The 19,865-nt window shown below is 32.9% G+C and overlaps 1 long non-coding RNA gene across 1 annotated transcript; it reads left to right on the top strand.

Annotated features, from left to right (window-relative positions):
- Nucleotides 1–783: 783 nt before the first annotated feature.
- LOC145820945 (uncharacterized) lies at nt 784–1,335 on the top strand. The gene is made up of 3 exons (XR_014362989.1): nt 784–918; nt 999–1,205; nt 1,285–1,335. It is a non-coding gene; the product is annotated as an uncharacterized LOC145820945 (long non-coding RNA).
- Nucleotides 1,336–19,865: the final 18,530 nt, after the last annotated feature.

Genomic DNA, 19,865 nt, shown 5'->3' with positions numbered 1-19,865 from the left:
ATTCAATTAAGGCAAAGGTTGTAGTTAATCATCAATTTCTTAATTTACTTTGTCTTTGTAATTGTATTAGTTCAATTAATGTCATATTATAGTTGATAACAACCCATTGTCTATGTTTCTAATGTCAATTAATGTTATATTGCTTGCAGATTATTATGGGAAGAAAGAGGAAGCCTGATCATCCCCGGCGCATGATGTCTGATGTGCTACATAACAGGACATCAGTTGCACCACCATCAGAGGACGCATCACATCGGCCACCATCGGAGGGGCCATTAGTGCCACCACCATCTGAGGGGCCATTAGTACCACCGCATCGACCACCATCAGTGGCACCACAGCAGCTACCATGTACTCAGCCTCCACGCCTACCATCGGTGCGTCCACCATCAGTGGCACCACAGCAGCTAGCATCCCGACTAGAGTCATCAGCTTATGAGCTATCCGCAGGTATATAAATTTGCCATTTTTTTTGTATGAAAATTATTTAAACATACATTTATTTATGCTCATTATATATAACTTGTTTATTCTCATTGAATTTTGCAGACCCTTTATCTTCTTCACAGCCTACATCAGGTATAAGAATTTGATTTGTATTCACATAATTTAAATTTGCATTTGTTTATTACCGTTGCATATTGTTTATTGTTTTTGTATCTCGCAGGTCATGTTAGTTCTTCATCAATCTCGACTAGGCGTGGTAGAGGATGTGCCAAGGGCATTAAAGAGTGGGGTACTGGTAAAAAGATGGACATACAATTTGACGAAAATTACTGTCCAATAGGGGATAACGTCGCTAAGTTAACTACTCAACTTGGCATCATTGTGCGGAATGGTAACATTGTTCCTCTTACTTTTCTTGACTGGAACAATGTGCCTGATGATATTGTTGATGCTATCTGGAAGGATGTGAAGGTAAAAGTATATTTTTGACCACAAATTCGAATTCCAAAATTGTGTTATTATTATTTACACTTTGAAATTGTGTTTTATAGGACAATTTGAATATATGTCCAGAGGAGTACAAGCCAATCTGCATGAAAAACTGCAACAGCATATGGAAGGATCACAAGAACAAGATTAAGGTTAAGTATTTCAAGCCTAGAAGTTCTGATCCTAATCTGAAGGATGATGTTCCTTTGCACATTGTGCCAAGCCAGTGGGAAGAACTTGTGGAGTATTGGCGTACTTCTGATGCTGAGGTATACAAATAAGTTATATTTATGATATGTAAACATACAAATCATATTTACATACTTACATTTGTTGAACCTGTTATAGAAAATTGCAAGTAGGAATGCTAAAAATCGGCGAGCTCACGGCATAGCTCATATCACAGGGCGTACTAGTTTCTCTCAGATACGACATGAGGTTTACATTTTATTGTTTTATTTTTGTATATAAATAAACATTGAATATTTGCAAATTATTTGGATTCTAATTTTCATATTTCTAAAAAAATGTAGATGACCAATAAGGGGGAGTCTACTGATAAGATGAATGTTTGGCTTATGATACGTAGAGCAGATGACCCAGAGGTTATCCAGACCTTGGTAGTTTCCAAACACCTTTGATTGTATTTGAAGTTTATTTTATGTGTGTCAACCATCTTAATTTGGCATATACTTGTATGTCTTATTCAATACAGGATGAGTTTAATCGTCAACTCTCTATGCTACCTGAGGATGGTCAGACTTTGGAGGCTAGGAATGCCATTTTCCATGAGTTGATAGGTCATGACGGACATGGATATTGTCGCACATACGGGAGAATTGTGCCTCGGAGAGCGGTGTATAAAGATGGTGCTGGGCCATCACAGTCAACACCCCAACCATCGACTATTGAGCAGATCACGCAGCAGGTTCGTGCAGAGCTAAGGGATGAGTTGAAGGAGGAGCTGTGAGCAGAGTTCTCTACACATTTACAGCAGATGAGAGCTGAGATGATGGCGCTTGTGTCACAGGGGGCGAGTGTGGATCCCAACAGACAGGTTCGATATAAATTAAATTGTTTGATAGTTCAATTTTCACACAAGATTATGTATAAAATTCGAATATGATTAACACATTATGCATTGACTATCATAGGTTCCTGATGCATCGAGTGGCCACCGGGCATTTAGGGAATCTGCAGAAGATGAGAATCCATATACACCACCACCAGAAGATCAGGTATAAAATGTATCTTTGCATTCTAAGCTAAAATGTATCTTTGCATTCTTTACATTGTAAGTTAAGAGACTTGTGGGAAAAGATGAGACGGCTTGGCACGAAACTTGGCACACGCGACCGCCTAGGCACAAGAGACTTGTGGGAGAAGACGGGGCTCGAATCGGGTTCCCGGCTTGGGAGTTAGAGCCGGATTTCACTTTAGGCAAACTAGTTTCTTAAGAAACTTGAACTCGAGGTGTTAACGCCCCAAAATCACCAAACGGCGTCGGTTTGGCACGAAACTTGGCACACACGACCGCCTAGGCATGAGAGACTTGTGGGAGAAGACGGGGCTCGAATCGGGTTCCCGGTTTTGGAGTTAGAGCCGGATTTCACTTTAGGCAAACTAGTTTCTTAAGAAACTTGAACTCGAGGTGTTAACGCCCCAAAATCACCAAACGGCGTCGGTTTGGCACGAAACTTGGCACACACGACCGCCTAGGCACGAGAGACTTGTGGGAGAAGACGGGGCTCAAATCGGGTTCCCGGTTTTGGAGTTAGAGCAGGATTTCACTTTAGGCAAACTAGTTTCTTAAGAAACTTGAAATCGAGGTGTTAACGCCCCAAAATCACCAAACGGCGTCGGTTTGGCACGAAACTTGGCACACACGACCGCCTAGGCACGAGAGACTTGTGGGAGAAGACGAGGCTCGAATCGGGTTCCCGGTTTTGGAGTTAGAGCCGGATTTCACTTTAGGCAAACTAGTTTCTTAAAAAACTTGAACTCGAGGTGTTAACGCCCCAAAATCACCAAACGGCGTCGGTTTGGCACGAAACTTGGCACACACGACCGCCTAGGCACGAGAGACTTGTGGGAGAAGACGGGGCTCGAATCGGGTTCCCGGTTTTGGAGTTAGAGCCGGATTTCACTTTAGGCAAACTAGTTTCTTAAGAAACTTGAAATCGAGGTGATAACGCCCCAAAATCACCAAACGGCGTCGGTTTGGCACGAAACTTGGCACACACGACCGCCTAGGCACGAGAGACTTGTGTGAGAAGACGGGGCTCGAATCGGGTTCCCGGTTTTGGAGTTAGAGCCGGATTTCACTTTAGGCAAACTAGTTTCTTAAGAAACTTGAAATCGAGGTGTTAACGCCCCAAAATCACCAAACGGCGTCGGTTTGGCACGAAACTTGGCACACACGACCGCCTAGGCACGAGAGACTTGTGGGAGAAGACGGGGCTCGAATCGGATTCCCGGTTTTGGAGTTATAGCCGGATTTCACTTTAGGCAAACTAGTTTCTTAAGAAACTTGAAATCGAGGTGTTAACGCCCCAAAATCACCAAACGGCGTCGGTTTGGCACGAAACTTGGCACACACGACCGCCTAGGCACGAGAGACTTGTGGGAGAAGACGGGGCTCGAATCGGGTTCCCGGTTTTGGAGTTAGAGCCGAATTTCATTTTAGGCAAACTAGTTTCTTAAGAAACTTGAAATCGAGGTGTTAACGCCCCAAAATCACCAAACGACGTCGGTTTGGCACGAAACTTGGCACACACGACCGCCTAGGCACGAGAGACTTGTGGGAGAAGACGGGGCTCGAATCGGGTTCCCGGTTTTGGAGTTAGAGCCGGATTTCACTTTAGGCAAACTAGTTTCTTAAGAAACTTGAACTCGAGGTGTTAACGCCCCAAAATCAGCAAACGGCGTCGGTTTGGCACGAAACTTGGCACACACGACCGCCTAGGCACGAGAGACTTGTGGGAGAAGACGGCGCTCGAATCGGGTTCCCGGTTTGAGAGTTAGAGTCGGATTTCGGTCTAGTCAAAATTATTTACTAAACTATCTTTGTAATTATATAGTAGTTAATTTTTTTATATTTTTCTGTAATTAAAATATTAACACCATTATATTGTTATTAATTATTTTTATTTTGTTTTTTTCAGATATTTCCTTAGTTGCAGTTTGCTTCTTGTGGAATGCGGGCGTATAAAGATTTTAACCAGCTTTTATTTTTTGAACCCACGAAGGAAGCAAGATGAAAACTTTTGGTTTTGATTTTGATTTATGTTATTTAAATTTGTGAACAATATTATGTATGTATTATGCGACATTATGTAGTGGTATAATTTTTATTTCTGTATTGTTATTAATGGAACAACATTATGAATGTTCATCATGTGCCATCTTTTGTTTATGTATGTATTTATATTATTATGTAATTTTTAGATTTTTTTTAGTTATTTTTCATTTAATACAGGTTTTTTTTATATTTTTAATTATTTTTGTACAGGGATTTTTTTTTTTAAATTTTTTTTTGAGACGGTGGAGCTCCCCCGTCGCAAAAGAAAATGGTATCAACCTTTTTGCGACGGCTCAAATACTGTCGCAAAAGGTAGGTATTAAATTGAGAATAAGACCTTTAGCGACGGCTTAGGTTGCCGTCGCCAATGGTCATTAGCGACGATACTTTTACCGACGGGATTAGGCAGTCGACAAAACTCCTTTAGCGACGGCAAGTCTCTACCGTCGCAAAAAAATAGATTTTCGTAGTTTTTTGGCGACAGAATTTTGCCGTCGCAAAAAATGTTTTTTACCGTCGCAAAAACAATTGCGACGGCTCTTGCCGTCGCTAAATCCCTTTTGCAACCCCCTCTCTTGCGACCCCCCACCTGCCGTCGCAAAAAACTGATCCCCGTCGCAAAAAACTATTAGCGACGGCGTTTGGAGTATTTGCGACGGCGTTTTGCCGTCGCAAAAAACAATTTTTTTTGTAGTGATAGTTAAATGGAAGTTAGCTAATGGAGATTTTTTTAATTGTTTAAAATTAATAAAATCAATATGAGAAATCGCGATTAAATCGGCGAATCGGTCAAACCCAAAATGATTCAGCCAAATCGGTTAGGTCAAATGACCAACCAACTTATACAAAAATTAATTAATTAAAACTTTTAAATGTTATTTTAATTTTAAAATTTAAACTGTCATGAATTGAAGTATATACAATACTACACTATTAAGATTTACATTATATAAGTGAAACAACTCACTTTATTTTTCTCCCCTGTTTCTGATGTGGGATTATAAAATAAAAATTAACAATTATTTGGATGAAAAGTTTATTTCTAATCATACAATCTTAGTTTTTCAATCTTTAATCAGATCAATCTTTAGTTTATTTCGAATCAAACAAATCTAATCAATATATTTTGATAAAATCGATAATTAATTAAATATTTTATAATTTAAACTATATTGAATTGAAACATGCACAACACTACAATATTAAATGGGATGAGAGTATAAAATTCACTTTATATGAGTAAAATAACTCATTTTTTCCCATTCTTTTCCCGGTATGAGATTATCAAATAAAAGCTAGCCAATGAAGATTTTCTTAATTGTTTAAAATTAAGAAAATCAAAAAAATTAGTATAAGATATTGAAACTCTCACAAGGCTCCTCACTAAATGAGATGGGCGTATAAGATTCCCTTTATATGAGTAAAACAATTTTTTTTTTCTTCATTTTCCGATGTGAGATTATTAAATAAAAATTAACTAATGGAGATTTTCTTAATTATTTGAAATTAAAAAAATCAAAAAAATTAGTATGAGATATTGAAACTCTCATAAGGCTCCTCACTAAATGGGTTGGGCGTATAAGATTCCCTTTATATGAGTAAAACAATTTTTTTTTTCTTCATTTTCCGATGTGAGATTATTAAATAAAAATTAACTAATGGAGATTTTCTTAATTATTTGAAATTAAAAAAATCAAAAAAATTAGTATGAGATATTGAAACTCTCATAAGGCTCCTCACTAAATGGGTTGGGAGTGTAATATTCCTTTTATATGAGTAAAACTAATTTTTTTTTTCTTCTTTTTTTGATGTGAGATTATCAAATAAAAGCTAACCAATAGAGATTTTTTTAATTGTTTAAAATTAAATAAATTAAGAAAATTAAGATAAGACTTTGAAGCTCTCATAAGCCTTCTCACTAGAAAGTCTATTTTTCTTATATAATAAGATAGATAGATAGATAGATAGATAGATAGATAGATAGATAATATTTTTTTTTTTTGAATAAAAAAACTCGTATATATATATATATATATATGTTGCAGTGAGGTCAATAATGATTAATTTTTTTGTTTGTCCTAATCTTTCCATCAAAACTTTGTAATACGTATATTTTTTTTAAATAATTTGACTACTGTTTAAAATTTTCGATGTGTCAGTAATTTAAATGTTATTTGGACGTCAATTACCTATATTATATAACTAATGGTTGTCTACTCTTCAATTTTTTGAGGCGGCCGAAATCCAAAGGAATGGTAGAATGAAATTTAAAATCTTTATGTTCGACTTATTTTAAGGTCGTTGGAAGTTTGTCTAATTTTTAATTTCAAGATCTTAAAATTAATTGAAATGCCTGCAAATTGGCCCAAAATCCAAATATAAAAAAAAAAAAGAAAAAAAAAAGGGGACATTGGAGTAAATTATTGTTACATTTGCAAAGATTTATGATGAAGAAGTAGATCACTGGATCATTTTAGAAAATACACGCTCTTAAAAGGGTGTACATAATATACAAGTTAATTACTATAAAGTTATAACTAAAAAAATTTCAATCATAACTTAAAAAAATAATAATAATAAATCATAACCAAACACTACATAAAATATAATCAAAAATCTTTTAAATTATAACCAAAATAATAATCATAATGAGTCATAACTAATATCACAATTAGTCATGATTAAATATTACAAAAATCAAAACTGAGTTATATGATAGATACTTCAAAATAAGGTGTGTATTATAAAATTTCTAATAGATTAACCACGTAGCTTTCTTTCTTTTCTTTTATTTATTTTGATATAAAAATAGTTTATTAGTCTGGTGAATTGAATTGATCAGATTTGTTGACCTGTCAATTTCATTTATTTTTTTCATTTTTAGGTTTTTATATTTTTTTAGAATCATGCAACACCGTTATTATAACTTATAATAAACAAAAAGTCTTGAAATCAAATTTGTTATTATTACTTATGTTGGAGAAAATACCAGAAACTAAACTATATTATTGATAAATGATGCAAAGAAAATGAGATACAAATAGATCAGGCTGAGGCACAGATATCTCGTTTTCTTTAAGGAGATCAAGCCCACTGCGGTAGGAAGAATCCAAATACCGATGCAGCAGTCACAACACTATGACTTGTCCCCTCCAGGATACAACAGCCCGACCACTTGTCGTATGGTTCAGGCCAACTCTGCACAAGATGGTGAACCCAAAGCTCCACCAATAAAACACCCTTCTTTGCTAGTAATCTCTCTTATATAGAAAATAGTTGATCTCTATAGATAGAAAAGAGTAGACTATATATAGGCTATAAGGACCTTACAGTTACACCAAAAATAATGACCATTAAACAAGAAAATGGTTACACCAAAATAATGGCCATTAACCAGGTTCATGAATTCTATTTAACCTCCATTTATGACCAAGAGGTTACCAAAGTAATAAAACTCCATTTATGAAAAAGATAAACCAATAAATAAACATAAGATATTAAAATGGTCCAACAATCCCCCACTCATTTTAATATCAACAAGGATAAAAATAAAAATAAGAGAGATTACCAAACAAAGATAGACTAGTATGCATCATGAAGGTGTGCTCTGCATTGAACCTTCATTAGTGAAACAGCAACCTCTACTCCAGAGTCAGTAGTGGTCTCAGACTTGAACTATGACTGCTTAGGGGAAATAAAGTATTACTGCTCACACATAATAATCCAGGTGTTGACATGAGCTTTAATAGCCAGCACATTACGGCCTTGTGCTAATCCCAGTTTTTCATGAGCATATTTGAGAATAAGCCTTGTTCTCATAGAAAGCGGCCCCACTTTCATGCTCACATAGGTGAAATCTGTCAAGGATGTTCCTGTAATTTACACACCCCACTCAACAAGAGCTACAGAATTTCATTAAGAGTATAAAAACTCAACCCTCCAACATTACAGGACAAATGCACTTACATCATGGGGATGGATAACAAAATATTAAAGAGTGCATTTTTACAACCACCATATGATTCGTTATTCCCATTGAACCTAGTTACAGGATCTCTGGTCCCTAGGTTGGGTATCCTCATACATGGTTTTTGATTTTATAGGCTTCAAACCCATCCCCCTCGATGTATTCCAGACCCTATCTCTCGCCAAGGCCTTGGTTAACGGATCCGCAAGATTATCACAAGATCTTACATAATTCATAGTTATGATGCCATTACTCAAATAGGATCTCACATTACTGTGTTTCCTTCTAATAGGTCTGGATTTACCATTATAAAAATGATTGTTCACTCTACCAATAGCAGCAGTGCTATCACAACGAATTAACACAGGAGGAATTGGTTTTTCCCAAAAAGGAATTTCATGTAACAAATCTCTCAACCAATTCGCTTCCTCACATGCTGAAGCTAATGCTATAAGCTCAGCTTCCATTGTAGAATTAGCAATTATCGTCTGTTTTTTAGACTTCCAACATATAGTACCACCACCCAAGGTAAAAATAAAACCCGAGGTAGAGAGAGAATCACCTGACAAAGTGTTCCAATCGGCATCACTATATCCCTCAAGTACCGTAGGATACTTGTTATAAAACAAACCATAATTTTTTGTTCCAAATAAATATCTCATAATTCTTCCCATGGCTAGCCAATGATCTTGACTTGGTTTGCTAGTAAACCTGCTAAGTACTCCAACAGCATATGCAATGTCAGGTCTAGTACAGTCTGTAGCATATCTCAAACTACCAATCATGCTAGCATATTCCTTTTGATTAATCACTTTTTTGTCGTTTGTTACGACAGATAAGTGTATGCTTGCATCAAAAGGAGTAGCAACATGTTTACAGTCTAGAAAATTATATTTCTTTAAAATTTTCTCAACATAATGCGACTGATCAAGAAAAATGCCATCCTTAGTCTTGGTAATTTTAATTCCCAAAATAAAATTAGTTTCACCAAGATCTTTCATATCAAAGTGGCTATTAAGCATATTTTTAGTCTCATTTATAATATGCAAATTAGAGCCAAAGATAAGTAGATCATCCACATATAGACTAATAATCACATGTGCATTCTCACAAGTTTTATAATATATGCACTTATCACATTCATTAGTCTTATAGCCATTCTCAAGCATGTAGGAATCAAATTTCTCATGCCACTGTTTAGGAGGTTGTTTTAAACCATAAAGGGATTTAGTTAGCTTACACACTTTGCTTTCTTGGCCAGGCTCCACAAAGCCTTCAGGTTGGTCCATGTAAATCTCCTCATCTAGATCTCCATTTAAAAATGCTATTTTTACATCCATTTGATGAATTTTTAAATCATGAATTGCAGCCACTGCAATCAACAGTCTAATGGATGTTACTCTAGTAACCGGAGAAAAAGTATCAAAGAAATCAAGATCAACTTGTTGCTTAAAACCTTTAGCGACAAGCCTCGCTTTATATTTATCTATAGTTCCATCCGGTTTAAGTTTTTTACGAAGGACCCATTTACACCCAATAGTTTTACAACCTGGAGGTAAATCCACTAACTTCCATGTTTTATTTGAAAGTAGTGAGTCTATCTCATCATTTACAGCCTCTCTCCAGAAAATAACATCAGGTGATGATAAAGCTTTCTTGTACCGTATGAGGAATTTCTTCCACATTGTAAAGATATTAGTCAGGGCCAAAATCTTTTTCAATTCTAACTCGTTTACTTCTTCTTGGTTGGATTTGAAAATTTTCTTTTTCTTGAAAAACTTGAGAAGGAGTAGAAGAGTTAGGCATAGATAAAATACTTTCAGATATTATTTGACCCCCACTATTTCTAGATTTGAAAGGAAATTTGTTTTCATGAAAAATAGCATCACCTGATTCAAAAATAATATTATTTTCCATATCAAAAAATCTATAAGCTGTACTATGCAACGCATACCCAAGAAAAGCACAAGTGGTAGCTCGTTCACCCAATTTAGGTCGTTTAGGATCTGCAAGCCTCACAAAAGCTAAACAACCCCAAACCCTCAAATAACCTAAATTTGGTTTATGCCCCCGCCACAACTCATAAGGGACAATTTTAGTCTTTTTGTGTGGCACTCTATTTATCACATGGCAAGCTGTCAAAATAGCCTCACCCCCAAAATTTGAGGGAGCACGTGAATCAATAAGCATAGCATTCGTCAAGTCAATTAACGTTCTATTTTTTCTTTCAGCTACGCCATTTGATGAAGGTGAATATGGTGGAGTAGTCTCATGAATAATTCTCAATGACTGAACAAAAGAGTTGAATCCTAGAGATTCATACTCCCGGCCTCTATCACTTCTAATTCTTTTAATCTTTTTACCGAATTGATTTTCCACTTCAAGAAGGAATTCTTTAAATTTCTCAAAAGCATCACTTTTATTTTTTAATAAATATACGTTTGTATATTTTGAAAAATCATCAATAAAAGTGGTAAAATATCGGTTGCCACCCCGAGTTAAAATTCCTTCAAACTCACACAAATTAGTATGAAATAATTCTAGCAATTCGATATTTTTTTCAACACTTTTATGAGGCCTCTTTGTAATTTTTGCTTTACTGCAAACTTCACATTTCTCAAAATTTTTTGTCACTTTAGGAATTAATTCTAAACTACTCATGATTCCCACATATTTACTATTTATATGACACAAGCGAGCATGCCATAAATTAATAGAAGACAACATGCAAGTGGTGTCATAGTAATAATCATAAAATTAATCAGCAAGGCAATTTAAGAGATAAAATTGGCATTTATACTTATCTATATTGTAGGAAGCCACTTTTGTTTCATGTGCCTCGTAGTCTTCATCATTCATCTCCTCGGTTGGGATTTTGTTCGGATTCTTTTCGGTAAGAACATATGCAACTTTCAAAAGGCTAAGGTAAAAAAGAACTTTTCCTTTCCACCTCTTAAAATGAACTCCTTTGAACTTGAAAGGTTTGTTGAGATCTCCAATTCCATCATTGGTTTTTTCTGGTACTTGTTCCATGGTTGATCTCCTTAAAATTGTTGGAGAAAATACCAGAAACTAAACTATATTATTGATAAATGATGCAAAGAAAATGAGATACAAATAGATCAGGCTGAGGCACAGATATCTCGTTTTCTTTAAGGAGATCAAGCCCACTGCGGTAGGAAGAATCCAAATACCGATGCAGCAGTCACAACACTATGACTTGTCCCCTCCAGGATACAACAGCCCGACCACTTGTCGTATGGTTCAGGCCAACTCTGCACAAGATGGTGAACCCAAAGCTCCACCAATAAAACACCCTTCTTTGCTAGTAATCTCTCTTATATAGAAAATAGTTGATCTCTATAGATAGAAAAGAGTAGACTATATATAGGCTATAAGGACCTTACAGTTACACCAAAAATAATGACCATTAAACAAGAAAATGGTTACACCAAAATAATGGCCATTAACCAGGTTCATGAATTCTATTTAACCTCCATTTATGACCAAGAGGTTACCAAAGTAATAAAACCCCATTTATGAAAAAGATAAACCAATAAATAAACATAAGATATTAAAATGGTCCAACAACTTATAATAAACGAAGTCTTGAAATCAAATTTAAAATGATATACATCGTTAGTGCACCCATGTTGAAATAAAAAAAAAAAAAAATCTATATGCACCCATGTGGCGGTTCTATTTATTTAGGCGGTAAAATAACTTAATGATACACCTACCATTCAATCAATTTCAGTTACATATAAATTAATTTTCTTTGTTTTATTTTTAGAGTTATGATATTACCAAAGAAAAAAAAACTGGAAGAGTAATATATTATGAAGTGCACAATAATTATTTTTCCTTTGTTCTAAACCTTCAATCAAAGCTTCTAATATATATAAATTTTTCTAATAATTTGACTACACTTAATGATATATCTACCACTCAATCAATTTCAACTACACACAAATCTACTTTTATTGTTTTATTTGTAGGGTTATGATATTACCAGATAAAAAATGACTAGAAGAGTAATATATTGTGAAGTCAATAACAATTATTTTTTTGTCCTAAACTTTTGATCAAAACTTCTAATATTTATAAATTTTTCTAATAATTTGACTACACTTAGTGATATACCCACCATTCAATCAATTTCAACTGCACACAAATCTATTTTCTTTGTTTTATTTTAAGGGATATGATATTACCAGATAAAAATGACTGGAAGAGTAATATATTATGAAGTCAATAATAATTATTTTTCCTTTCTCCTAAACTTTCAATCAAAACTTCTAATATATATAATTTTTTTCTGATAATTTGACTACTGTATCCCCCCGAAAGTAATAAAATGAATCATCCACGATGATAAGTAAATAACCAAATAAATTAGAGTATAATATCTTTCCATTACATAAAACTCAGTTGTACAAAAGGGTGACACATACGAATATATATTCATAAGTCGTAATCTTGAATCTATAGCACGTGTCAACAACAAAATATGAAATAGAAGTTAAACAGATAATCAAAATGCCTTGAAGGTTACAACTTTCCAAGACTGTACTTGGTTACATCAAAATAGATTTAAATCCAATACAGATAAAGCCCTAGGCTTGTACAAAATAATTACAACAGATAAACAAAATGAAGCTTTTGCTCCAATCCTCCCAAGCTACTGCCTTGGCGGAGGCATCTCACCAACACCTGAAAACGGTTTTCCCATATAGGGTGAGCCAAAGCCTAGTACAAATAATCCAATACAATATATGAATCTAAACAAAGATATAAGGGTGAGATGCACATGCAATGCCTATGTCAAAACGTTTTACATTTCTTTTCCAAAAACCATACCATGCTCAGTTTCTATCACAATTCTTAATTCATGCCCTTTTACAGTAGAAAATAAGAGGGAAATCTCAAACCAGCACAACCTTTTACGGATATTTCGCCTGCGGGAAACTGTCAAACGGTACCCATGTAAACGTAGCCTATACAGGCACTACTATTGCCATTTTACGGATATTTCATCCGTGGGAATCGACACCTATGTATACGCGCATTTTTCGAGACTTTCACTCAAGACACACAAGCCAACTTGATTTAGTGATACACACCTATTTCCCACGTTCACCCATTCTTCTCAAAATCATATACATTTTCAATGTATTAAATAAGAAACAATGTTCAACGCACATGGATGAGAAATTAGTTTTAGTTTACCTAATTCTCATGCAATTTCTGCAACACTCATAGTTATCCTCTGCCGATAACCCAAAACAGATATCTTTAATAAATAGAAAGGTTTCAATAACAATATACATTATTATCATTTCCAATAAGTGAGTGATATAACATATCTAACTCTGTCATCATCATCAATATCCTCCATCACCATCATCAAGACGTGAGCGATATTACAAAAGCAACATCATCCTATAATACTTTCCTAACACAAGTCAAACCTATGGTTTTAAAGCAAAACCTCGTTTTCTTTCAAAACCATTTTTGAGTATCTTTACAAATCATTTCCAAAGGTAAAAACTCATCATTTTATCATATATCAACAATACACACTTTTTTACAAGCATTTTCAACAAACCATTTGAAAACCCCTCCTTTTGATTTCTAACCAAAACCCTAGATTTGTCCAAAATCTCCAAAAATCACAATATTATTTTAGAAATATCAAATAACTAAGTTAAGAATCATAAGAGGGTACGGAGAACCCCTACCTCAAACTTAGAAGAGGAAGAAGAAAGAAAAGTCCAAAAGTTAATTGTGACGAAACAACGATTTGCTCCAATCAAAACGAAGCCATCGACAAGCTCTATACTTAATCTCAAAGAAACAAGGTGAGGAGATGCTTTTAAATGAGTAGATTTGAAAATCTTTGAGCAAAAAAGTGAGTTTAGAGAGAGAGAAGAGTGGTTCACGGTTTACAGAGGGAAAAAAGAAGATGAAGTGAAGAAAATGGTATGTGAATGCCCTATTTATAGTGCTAGGTAAAAGTGAAATAAAGTCCCAAAGTCAACCCAAAAGAACAAGTCAAAATCCCCAAGAAATAGGGCCCAAAACCGAACTAAAATCTGGAAAAAAGACTCATAGGGGTCAACCTTTGTGTTAATGGTGTTGACTTTTCAAGAAGAATTGACAAAAGAAAATGCTGACAACAAACAAGATGTCGACCCTTGGACCTAAGGTGTCAACACTAAATTTCAGCAACTAAACCCAGATTTTGCAGGAGACAATGGTCGACCTTTCCCAGATTGGTGTCGACCCTTGAGGCCAACAAGAAAAGGCAAGTGTCAACACTACCAAAGGTTGGTGTCGACCCTAAATTTTAGTAACCATCTAGGAACGTAATAGCAAGATGGTCTCGACCCTTAGAATAGAACAAGGCAAGGAAAATGAGGCAGTGTCGACACCAACAAGGATGGTGTCGACCTTTGAAGCCAAAACCAAACATAAGGAGAAAAAAACGACCGCCATGAATATGATTTCCTAAATTCAGAAGCAATAAATAGGTCGAGTCTAAGCCCAGATCACTATAACTACACTTAATGATATACCTACCATTCAATCAATTTTAGTTGCACACAAATCAACTTTCTTTGTTTTATTTTTAGGGTTATGATATTATCAGATAAAAAATGACTAGAAGAGTAATATATTGTGAAGTCAATAATAATTATTTTTTCTTTGTCCTAATCTTTCAATCAAAACTTCCAATATATATAAATTTATGAGAAAATTAATATAACATTCCTCTCCAACTTTTAGTAATGAGAGAGATCTACAATATTTTTTTGTAGCCTAAGATCACTCACCCACACCCATATATCACACCGTTTCTCTCTCTCTCTCTCTCTCTCTCTCTCTCTCTCTCTCTCTCTCTCTCGTCATAGCCTCTTCTTCTGCTTCCCACGCCATCGCCTTCTTCGCCACCATCATGACTCTCTTTGAATTGAGAACGATAACAAAATTGAAGCAAACAACAATGGCTTCTTCAATCTCAGTATTTTTCTCTCTAAATTCAATTTGCTCATCCAAATCTCACATTCCTTATTCTTTTTCTTCAAGCTTTCTACTTCGGTCCCTTCATCTTCAAAGCCATAGCAGCTTTGTCAATCATATTCAACGAATCCATAGTTTCTTTTCCGCAAAAATCATATTAGGACTGTGAGTCCACCCGATAAGTGTGCTTAATACTTGTAAATTTGATTTTTAAAATTTGAAATTGTACAGGTTACACTATATATGAAATATTTTTAGTTTTGAATTTTTTAATTTAATGGATTGGATTAATAAGAATATCAAAGTTGCCGTTATTTTTGACTTTTGAAAAAATAGAAAATAAAAATAACAACCCATTACATGATAATCATCCAAACACATAATAAAAATTAATTTGGTAAATAAATAAATAAATAAATGTCTAAAAAATTTATCAATTTTACATAATTTTATCTTTAGTGGGTAGAATAATTTTTAAAAATTCAAAAATATTTTTTTGACATTTATTTTTGTCAAATTAGTTTATATTTTATCAAATTGACGACTTTGCCATTAAAATTGAGCAATGATATCTTCAATTGTTCTTATTTAGAATAAGATTCAAAATTCAAGATTAAATATATCATAATTAAAAAATTAGAGATTAAAGTGATATAAGATTTAAATTATAGAAACTATTAGTATAATTTGTTTAATAATAATAATAATAATAATAAGAAGAAGAAAATTGAGCTGTCATATCCCGGTAAGTTAAAAAAGGGACTACAAGAAAGTCTTTTTTGATAATGGTTTTTATTCTTAAAAGAAAGTCTTTGGTAGTGTTTGCGGCCCGGTCCTGAGATTTTCGGGGCCCAAAGTCAATAATCAATTACTAAAATTTTTGGGGCCCTTCACATTTTTTTTTATTGAATGGAAAAAAAAAATTAAGGTAAAAGACAAAAGATTTGCATTAAAATCACAAAAAATACTTAGCATTACATTATAACAACTATTTTCCAAGTCCCTGGATCATCTATATTTGAATGCTCACATTCTGTATTCATCTCATCATCTTGATTGGCTTCGGCACTCCCAAATTCCCCATCTCCTTCTTCATCTACCAAATTTTCATTCTCATTATCCACCAAATTTTTATTCTCATTAGTCACCAAAGTTTCAAATTCTTCACTATTCAAGTCTTCAACTGATTGTTCTATTTGTTTGTCACTTGTAAAGAATTTATCAATAGCTCCTCTTTGACACTCGACTAATTTTTCGACTCTTTGCTTCTTTTTCCTTTTTGCGAATCCAGACGGATAATTTCTTTTAAGAGTCATGATGAGCTGAGATCAAAATATTTTTTTAGATCAAAATTCAAAACAAGAGCACCACCACTTAACAAAATATAAAACTTTTAAATTATGTGATGTGAACTATTAAACTTAAATGAATTCTTCTTGATGATGTAAATACCAATATTATAATAGCAATTAATTGGGCAAAAGACAAGACAAATATTTAATTAATTGAATAAAAAAAATATTTACCTATGCTTACTGTGTTGAGATCAAAATATTTTTTTAAATCAAAATTCAAAATAAAAGCACAACCACTTAACAAAATACAAAACTTTTAAATTATGTGATGTGAACTATTATACTTAAATAAATTTTTCTTGATGATGTAAACACCAATATTATAATAGTAATTATTTGTGCAAAAGATAAGATAAATATTTAATTAATTGAATAGAAAAAATAAAAAATAAAAAAAATTACCTGTGCTGTTGGAGCGCTGCTTCGTCTGGCTGCACAGATTCTTCTCCCTTGCTGGTGTGGTGTGGCTATCAAAGGGAAGGTTGATAGGGTTAGGACTTAGAAAAAAAATGGGCCTTTTAAGTTGGTTTGGGCCTTAAACTTTTGGCTTTTTAATAGGTCAACAAAATTAAGTTGATTTGGGACTTTTTTTTATTTTTTTTTTTTGGACTCAAAACACACCTAACATATTATACTAACTTATAATAGGAGGGGGCCCTCATTTTGGGCCTATTTTGAGGGGCCCTAAGCCATGGCCTTGTGGGCCTATGGCCAGGGCCGGGCCTGAGTGTTTGGTAGAGTTTTCTAAATATGATTTGAGAATAGAGTTGTATTTTGAGTTTGTAAGTTTTAGAATTATGATTGCGTGTGAAAAATTTGTTTGGTGAATGAGTTTTGACAAGAGTTTTAAATTGAGTGGGAAATTTTTGATGTGACATGATATCTGATATAAAAATTTATAATGTATAACCAAACACGCAACTCAAAAATTTATTAAAAGCTCTTAAAAAATTTTAAAAAAAATCTAAAAATATTGTTTTATTAAACATATAAAAAAAACAAGTGCCAATTACAAAAAAAAAAAAAATGCCATGCTCCAGCTGATCGGCCGGTCAACCGGCTGGACAACTAGCAGGACAACCGGTTAAGCCAAATTTCAAAATAAATTTTTTTTTTTAAAATTCCACCTGGCATAGAATTTTCTATTTGTTGTGAAAATATAATTTAAAAATTCTATTCAAATATGATATTAGAATGTGGGTGTTTGGGAAGTAAGTTTTTATGTAGGTTTTTTTAGTATTAGAGAAATTTTTTTTGTGTTTAGAAAGATAGTTTAGTTTTTTTTGTGATTGGATGTGATGTTTGTGAGAAAAAAAGTGAAATGATTATAAGGTTGAATATGATATTTTATTTGAATGTGTTTTTTTTTTTTTAATTTTGCAAAAAAATTGTCTTTTTATGAAAAAAAAAAAAAAAAAAAAAAACCCAAGTTGAAGACTTCCCAAACACCCTTATGTGTGGTTAAAATTATAATTTGAAAACATTTCAAAGTGCAGCTCTTTTAATTATTTTTTTTTAATATCAAAATCAGTTGGTAGACGCCAAGATTTTCGCTGTTTCTCAAGGAATTTTTGGAGTTTTTTTATTGTACACCGAGAGTTGGACAAATGAGTTTGTTTAAAATATATGTTGTGACCGGACTCTTCTTAAGATTCTCTTCTTAGGCAGCGTAATGGGACCAAGACACCCAATCACATCCTAAAAGAAAATATGTGCAGTAATTGGTGTATAAAAAAAAAAGAAAAAAAACAAAAATTAATTCGAGATAAATTCGCAGCTCAATACTTGAGACATGTAGCATGGCTGGTATGTAATATTGTGCTATCCACAATTTTAAATAAATAAATAAATAATAATTAATTTTAAAATTAAATAGCATGAAAAGTTAATTATAATATATATGAAAAGTTATATTAAATTTTTATTTTTAATTAATTATATAATTAATAAATTCACAAATAGTAATAATGGTATAATGAGATAGAAAGATGATAAAAAATAACAAATATAATGATATTTAAAAGTTTTAAATTTATCTAATTATAAATTTTCACATTTTTTATAAAATAAAATGACAATAAAAAATAAAAAATTTGATAACTATTTTTTTTTTAATTTCAAATTTATGGTCTTTATTGAAGAAAACAAAATTCGATCAAAATTCTTGACATAGAACGGACATAGATATTTCGATTGCAACCATAATCACTAATAATTCTTCTTTACCATGCAAACATATAAACAAACACATAAATGTCACTAAAATCGAAACCAAACCAAACCAGTAGCAGAGAAAGATAATTACATACGAAAAAATAAAATTAAAAATAAATAAATTTATAAAATAGGAGAATGCTACTTTTAATAATTTAGATCTCAGCTAACTCAATCCATTAGTTCCTCAGCTAATGCTCACGTAATCTAAGAGTTAAAATAACTAATAAAATTATTCTTTAAATAATACTTAAAATTTAATTAATTTATCCCATAATCTATTAATTTACTAATTTTTTTCCCTTAAAAAAATCTGATTGTGTGGACGAGCAGTCGATCATCATCATCATATCATGCGTGCGTGACGCATAATCACGACGTCAGACATATGTGTTCCTCGCTTTTGCCACGTGATTGCTACCGTAAATTGGCAATGACCTTTCCAACCTCACAACCTACTAATTTACTTATATATATCATTTTTAAAAAATGATACAATGAAAGTTATATTAGTATGGCTTCGTTTGGAAATGGGGGTTGGGTTAGATTTGTGGTCATTTTAATTATAAAAAAATAAAATAAATATTTTAACTTAATAAAATAAAATATCATATTTAGTTCATAATTATTATATTTTTTTTTACAAAAAGTCAAAAAAAAAATTTTTAGATGAGACTTTTTAACTCTATACTAAAAATAATTAAAAATTCAAAAAATCAATCCAATTCTTAAACGAAACCTATATGTTAATATAAATCAACATTTCCCTATCACTAGATGATTATAAATTATATATTTCCCGCGACAAACTAACCTGTTAACATTTCTCTTACACCTAGGTAAATTACTATAAATATATATATATTTTTTTATATAAGACGTCTTATCTTTTTAATTTATTTTTATTTCCTACAACCTATTAATATAGCTGTTTGTTTGTTTGTTAGTTTTTTTTTTTTTTGTCTAGGAATAAAAAGTTCGTTTGAATTGATTTTTTTTTACTTTTTTGAGAAAAAATAAAATAATTTTAATTTTAATATGATATTTTGTCTTATTGAATTTTTAACTT

The sequence above is a fragment of the Camellia sinensis genome, chromosome 3, assembly GCF_055761805.1.
Source record: "Camellia sinensis isolate YWXY chromosome 3, ASM5576180v1, whole genome shotgun sequence".
NCBI lineage: Eukaryota > Viridiplantae > Streptophyta > Magnoliopsida > Ericales > Theaceae > Camellia > Camellia sinensis.
The sequence above is the reverse complement of the archived record's forward strand: the minus strand, read 5'-3'. Positions and strand labels throughout refer to the sequence as shown.